General features: G+C 38.8%; 1 pseudogene; it reads right to left on the minus strand.

The window, feature by feature from the left end:
- Window positions 1–6,385: 6,385 nt before the first annotated feature.
- On the minus strand, window positions 6,386–6,735 carry LOC102833746 (annotated as a pseudogene).
- Between the last annotated feature and the right edge of the window lie 927 nt (window positions 6,736–7,662).

The following is a 7,662-nucleotide window of genomic DNA, read 5'->3' on the forward strand; positions in this document are numbered from 1 at the left end:
CTTGTGCATCTCCCCTCATTTCGTATAAGCTGGATGCTTCACTTTCAGCTCTAGCCCTCTGTGACTATGTCTTTGTCTATGGGCTCAAGTGTCCCCAGGTCTCACCACACTTTGGATCAACCAGCCCTTCCTCTTCTCTCTCTCATATACATACAGGTCAATGGGAGTCAATGGACTGTGGTTGAACTCAGCCCATTTCTTCATTGCTGCCTTACCCCCTCTTCTACTCACCAGTATCCCAGTGTGGTTGCCAGCAAGCTTACTTGCTTGTTTGTGTGCTCCGTTTGAGTTTCAAACTCAGAGGGGAGTTTGTCCTGAAGGAACTTGATTGCTTGCCTTAATAGCTTCGTGGCGAACAGCTTGCTTATTCTTGTAGTAGCCAGTCATGCTGACATTTTTGTTTTGGATTTTTCCTGATGATCTTTCTTTGAAGATGTACCTTCTGTTGCTCTAGCTGTTCCAGGCTGGTCTGCTTATCCTGGCTAGTGGGAATATTCCACCTCATAAGGTTCTGGATCAGACTCAGGATTCCACCTAAGATCTTATACTTTGCAAAGCTTTGCAAGAGGCCTATTTCACTGGACCCCTTTTAGGTATTCCAATCAGTTACAGGCTGAAGACGGGCTTGCAAATTTTCTCTAACCATGTTTCCCAATATTCATTTCTATCCCACTCAAGTGTCTATTTTACAACAATAGGCAAGGGGAACCAATATTCATAAGACAGTCAAGCATCTTAGTGTATTTCCCCTCTTCACACTATGCCTAGATCCCTGTATCACAGAACCCTGTTGTTCCAAAGTTGAGCTCGCATCACTATTTACCTCTTTTCCACTTAGGACATGCAAACCTGTGTTCCCCTATCTATCTTGTTCTTCCACTGCCTCCCCTTCTTGTATTGCCCTCTCCAATGCCTAAACTAAACCCCCCACCTGAACCCCACTGTTGTGGTTACCTTATATTCCATTAACTCTTTCCTCCATTTAAAACAGTCTATTTTATCGTGTAATCTACCTGACCTTCTCACCACCTTAATCTCTGTTCCTCTGTGTTTACCTTCTGTCATATTGTAATTGTTTTGAACATAAAGTGACATCCCAGATCCTCTGTTCTTATAATTTTATTCTGTTCTTGACTCTTCCATTTGTTGATTGAGTTCAGGGTAACACTGCCATCTACATCATTCTTTGGTAGTTGTCTGTTCTTGTTGGTTCTCAGTCCCCAGAACTTCCTTTAGGATGTTTTTCATAGCAGGGTTGACTTTGGCAAAATCCCTTAGCTTGTGTTTATCCTGGAATGTTTTGATTACATTCTCATATTTGATTGACAGCTTTGCTGGGTAGAGGATTCTTGGGTGGCAATTTTTTTCTTTTAGAGTTTTATATATGTCTCCCCATTGCCTTCTTGCCTGCATGGGTTCTGTTGAGAGATCTGAGCTTAATCTGATTTGCTTGCCTTTATATGTTATACTTCTCTTTTCCCTAGGTGCTTTCAGGATTCTGTCCTTATCTTTGATTATGGAGAGCTTGATTATTTTATGTCTTGGTGATTTTCTTTTAGGGTCTATCCTTCCTGGGGATCATTGAGCATCTTGAATGCGTATCTTTTCACTTTTCAGGATGTTAGGAAAATTTTCTTCCAGAATCTCTTCAACTATCTCCTCTGTGGATTTGTGTGATTCTTCCTGTTCAGGAATGATGATAATTCTTAAGTTATTGCTCTTCATGTTATCCAACATGAATCTTAGGCCTTCTTCAGTTTTTTTAATCCTTTTTTGTGTTTGCTCTTCTATCTTAGTAGTATTGAGAGATTTCTCTTCTAGCTCACTAGTTCTGGCTTCTATCTCTTCAATTCTACTCCTTTGCCCTTTCAGTGTATTGTCCATTTCTGATAATCTATTATTAATCGTTTGGACCTCTTTCTGTAGGTTTTGAATTGTTTCCAATGCTGTATCTATCTTATTTGATTGTTCCTGTAGCGCTTTCCTGACTTCCTTATTTTTCTCAACTCCATTGTATAGTGTTTTCATACATTTTATAATCATTTTTCTGAATTCCTTCTCAGGCATTTCCAAAGCCTGCCCATCTTCCAGTATGGAGTGTAGGTCTATTTCTAGCTCATTTGCCTCAGTCACTTTATCTCGTTTCTGGACATGTGCTGATATGGTCATCTGCTTCTGTCTTTTGGGCATATTCAGGACTTATCTGTGGCCTGAATACTTAGATGGGTGTGTATTTTGGTATTTTTTATGCTTTTTGATTGCCTCCAGGTAGATGTGATCAGGAGATGGGCGTCCCTTTTCACTCTTCTTCCTAAGAAATTTCAAGATGCTTACTGTTGGTCATTGTGACATGACTCAGGACTTAATTTTCGGCCTATTTCCTTTACAGTTTGCCTGTCCTGCTCCACAATCCCTGTTCAGGCCTTTTTCCTAGTGATAAAAAGTTCAGGGCCTGCTGTGGCCGTTTTGCACTGCCGTATGGTTTTAAGTGGAAACTGTCACTTTAAGTTTCAAGGAGATCTGTGTGCATACATAGTAGGGCCCTCTGGGGGTGGGGGTGGGGTGTCCACTCAGTCAGGCACCCCCTCTAGTCACCAGAATGAAGGTGCGCAGACAGCGAGAGACCAATGAACAGATACAAAAAAAAAGCGTCCACACCTTTATCTCCTTGGTTGCTCTGATCCTTCCCCTGCTTGATCTTGCCCAAGATGGTGGCTCTGCAAGCAGTTGAGTGTCTTTAATTAGAAAGCAATGGATTTCTTGCTTCTGCTACAAATTTCCCTAGCTGTAAGACTTCCAACCTTCTAAATATTCCTTTATATGTGGTTCAGGTTTCTGGCACCATCCCCTGAGCCTGCTTGGTCTGGTATTCTGTGTTGTTGTTGCTGACAGAGCTCCTCACTGCATGTCTACCTGATCTACCATCTTGTTTTTCTCTATAGTTTTGTATTATATATATACAAAATATAATTTTTTAAAAGTGAACTTCACACAACATAAAATGAACCATTTTCATGTAAATGATTCGGTGGCAGTTAGTACTTCCTCTGTGTTGTACAACCACCTCCTCTATCTAGTTCCAAAACATTGTCAACACTCCAAATAAAGCCCCAGACTGTTAAGCAGGTACTGTTCACTCCTCTTGCCCCTTACTCCCACTCCCAGGCAACTAACAATGTGGTTTCTATCTCTGGATTTATCTACTTTAGGCATTTCATAGAAATGAATTTATATAATACATGGTCTTTTGTGATTGGTTTCTTTCACTTAGCATAATGCTTGCAAGGTTCATTCATCCGCTAGCATGTATCAGTATTTCATACATTTTTGTTTTTGTTTTCACTTTTTATTGTGACTTGAGTGAAGGTTAACTGACAAGATCATCAGTTTTACTTTCAATTAATCATGCGTTTTGTTTCATTGAAATTATTCCAATCCCCTCCCTGCAACAATAGTTACCCTGCTTCCTCCTTGTGGTTTCCAGTTACATCTTATTTTTCACAAATCAACAAAGCAAAAATATTTGATGTACACATAAAAAACAAAAAATATATTCATTGTGTGTCCAAAGGGTGCATTTTGCAAGCTAGCTTCCTGCCTGCATGCACACAGCCTTTTTCAGTTCATGGGTCTAGAGTCTGAAGTGCCTCTATTTCTCTTTGCTATTGCTTCTGCCACCATTTCTGCTGTTGCCACAGTACTTCATTTGTTCTTATAACTGAAAAATAATTATCTTTTAAAAGGAGAACCACTCCCAGTTTATTTCCTAAATTGAGATATTTACCACTTTTTAGAAATTATTGTTGTTAAGTGCTGTCTAGTTGGTTCTGACCCACAGTGACCCTGTATAGGATTTCCGAGGAGCAGCTGATGGGTTTGAACCGCTGACCTTGTGGTTCAAACTGACCTTATGTTCAAGTGCTTATTCTACAGTGCCACACCAGGACTCCAAACTATGAAACATATTGTTGTTAAGTACCATCAAGGTGGTTCCAACTATAGAGGATTTCTGAGGAGCAGCTAGTGGATTTGAACTGCCAACTATTGTGGTTCAAACTGACCTTGCTGTCCAGTGTGTATCCTATAGTGTGCCACACCAGGACTCCGTTTAGAAATTGCTACCTATAATTTAGCCATTTTCTACTCAGCCACTTCTCATGCTATTTGTTTAACATGTTTCAGAAGGCAGATGTAAGCTCAAGCCTAGCCTCTGTTCTGACTCATACTGACTCTGTATAGGGTTTCTGAGGCTATAAATCTTTGCAGGAACAGAAACTCTCATCTTTCTTATGAGGAGTGACTAGTGGCCTCTACACGCTGACCTTATGGTTGGCAGTCCAGTATTTATTGTATGGAGCCACTAAGCTCCCTCTAATTCCAATTGTTGTTGTTGTTGTTAAGTGCCGTTGAGATGGTTCCGACTCATAGCGACCCTGTACAGTGTTTCCGAGGCTGTAAACCTTTAGGGGAGCAGAAAGCCTCATCTTTCTCCCACGGAATGGCTGGTAGTTTCGAACTGCTGACCTTAAGGTTCGCAGCCCGATCCGTAACCACTATGCTACCAGAGCTCCTTCTAATTCCAATAGGATGCAAATATTTTATTTATAATTATTCTGTGTTTCAAAAGCATTGAAAATTTTATTTATTTATTTTGCTAGGTGGGTGGTGGATAGGAGTAGGTAGGAATAAGGAGTGAAGACTACGGGTTAGGAATATGGCTGGGTCTAGGCATTGTAGGATAAGCACTGGAACACAAAGTCAGTTTGCACCACAGGTCGGTGGTTCAAACTCATCAGCCACTTCTTGGAAACTCCATACATGGATGCTATAAGTTGGACCCAACTTAACAAGAGGTTATTAAAACTTCGTTTAGGGTTAGGGTTAGGATTAGAACTAGAGTTAGTGCTAGGGATAATTGTTGGGCTAGGGCTAGCAGTAAGGCTTGATCTAGATTTTAGGGTTATGTTGTTGTTAAGTGCTGTTGAGTCTGTTCCGATCCATAGCAACCCTGTATAGGGTTTCCAAGGCTGTAAATCTTTATGGGTGCAGAAAGCCTCATCTTTCTTATAGTTAGGTTAATTTAAATTTTTTCTTGAAATCGATTTCATTTTCTTTTTATTTGGAAGTTCTTTAACTACTCTTTTCACTTTACAGTTGTTGTTGGAACTGTATTTCTGATTCTCTGTTTTCAGTGTAGTAAATCTGTTTTCCTTTGAATACTTCCTTATCTGGGTTGAGTCTAGGCGATATTGTCATGTGTGTTAGTCTCAGATTGTTGGTTCTCTGTTCCAAGAACTCCCTTTAGTATTTAATTTAATTTTTTTTTTTTTTTTGGTAAGGTTGAACTGGTTTTTACAAGTTTAAAAAATTTTTGTTTATCTGTAAATGACCTAATTTCACCATCATATTTGATGGACAATTTTACTGGAAATATGACTCTTGGTTGGCAATTTGTTTCTTTCAGAATTTTATATATGTCATTCCATTGTGTTCTTCCCTGCATGGTTTCTGCTGAGAAACAAGAGCTTAATCTGATTAGTTCTCCTTTGTAGGTAACTTTTAAGTTTTTCCTGAGATATTCAGGATTCTTTTCCTGTCTTTGGTTTTAAAAAGTTTGATTATATGTCTTGGTGTTTTTCTTTTGGGGTCTATCTATACTTTTTGGGGCTTATTCAATTTCTTGAATGACTATCTTCTCGTTTTTCATTATGGTAGGGAAGTTTTCTTCCAACAACTCCTGGATAATATTCTTTATGGGCTTTTTTTTTTTTTTTTCTGTCTCTTTCTGGTTTGGAATTCTAATCACATATAAGTTATTACTCTTGATAGTGTCTCATATAAATCTTAGACTTTTACTGGATTTTTTTTCTTTTCTTTTCTGATTGTTCCTCTAACAGATGAATATTGAGAGATTTTTCTTCAAGCTCAGTAACTCAGCCTTTCATTGCTTCAATTGTATTTCTTTGCCCTTTCAATGTGTTATCTATTTCCAAAGTCTTAGTGTTAATCTTCTAGTTTTCTGGATGCTGTTTTTATATGGTTCCCAGTTTTTTTCATTTATTTTTATCAGTTTGTATCCTGAACTCTTCGAAAGTTTCACCCATGTTTTCCTTGATTTCATCTGTGGTTTTCTAGATAATTTTTTCAATACCCTGAAGTTGCAGATGATTTGCCTAATGCAATATGTCATTTGATTTCTTGACTGTTGCTTTCATGAGTGCTGGTTGTGGATCCAAGCAAAATGAAGTCTTTGACAACTTCAATCTTTTCACCATTTATCATGATGTTATTTATTGGTCCATTTGTGATGGTTTTTTGTTTTTGGTAATTTTCATTTTATTTTCTTGCAGGTTTGTTTTACTTCAGCCTTTCAGGGCTCAATTCTTTACATGGGCTTCAGTGGCAGTTGTGGGGCAGCAACCTGCAGGTCTAAATTGGGGTGGGGGTGTTCGGTCCTTCTGAGCTTCACAAGAACGCTTCCTGACCACCTTGCTGGGAATGGCACAGAGCACACAATCATGTAATTTCACATACAGCTTGGGAAGCACGTATGCGTCGAAGACACTAGCTTCAAAAATATCCCTGACAGCTTCGGCCTTTACTATGTTTCGAATTACGAGTTTATTAATGGCCTTGTCTTTGGGCACGCAGCGGGTGTAGTTCGTGCAGCGAGTAGGCTGCATGTGGCTGCAGCCCTCTTTTGGCACTACGATTGTTTCTCCTTTTCTTTGTCATCTTGGAAACGAGGACCCAAGAGAGAGATCGTGGTGATTTTTATTTTCTTTACATTGAGGTGTAATCCATACTGGAGGCTGTAGTCTTTTATCTTCATCACTAAGTATTTTAAAGTCCTGTTTGCTTTCAGCAAGCAAGATTGTATCATCTCCATGTCACAGGTTGTTAATGTGTCTTCCTCCAATCCTGATGCCACTTTCTTCTTAATATAATCCAGCTTCTCTGATTATTTGCTCAACATACAGATTAAGTATGGTAAAAGAATACAACCCTGGCACATACTTTTCCTGATTTTTAAACCATTCAGTAACCCCTTGTTCTGTTCTAACAGTTGCCTATTGGTCTATGTACAGGTACTTTATGAGCACAGTTAAATGTTATGGAACACTCATTCTTTGCAGTGTTATCCATAGTGGCATGACCTACACAGTTGAAAGCCTTTGCATAATTAATAAAACACAAGTAAAAACCTCTTTGGTATTCTCTGCTTTCAGCCAAAATCCATCTGACATTAACAAAGATATCCCTAGTTTCATGCCCTCTTCTTAATTTGGCTTGAATCTCTGGAAGTTCTTGGTTGATGAAACCATTTTGAATTATCTTCAGCAAAAATTTACTTGCATGTGATATTAATCATATTGTTTGAAGATTTTTGTATTCTGTTGGGTCACCTCTTTTTGGATTGGATACAAATAGGGATCTCTTCACTATTGCAACCCAAAGCTTGAAATTTTTCTTCAGTTCTTTGAGCTTGAGAAATCCTGAGCTTGTTCTTCACTTTTGGTTTTCTAACTCTAGACCTTTGCATGTTTCTCTGTAATACTTTACTCTGTTTTCTCAAGCTGCCCTTTGGAATGATCTGTTCAGCTCTTTTACTTCATCATTCCTTCTACTCACTTTAGTTTCTCTATGTTTAAGAGTAAGTTT

This window comes from Chrysochloris asiatica, unplaced genomic scaffold (assembly GCF_000296735.1).
Source record: "Chrysochloris asiatica unplaced genomic scaffold, ChrAsi1.0 scaffold00033, whole genome shotgun sequence".
Classification (NCBI taxonomy): domain Eukaryota; kingdom Metazoa; phylum Chordata; class Mammalia; order Afrosoricida; family Chrysochloridae; genus Chrysochloris; species Chrysochloris asiatica.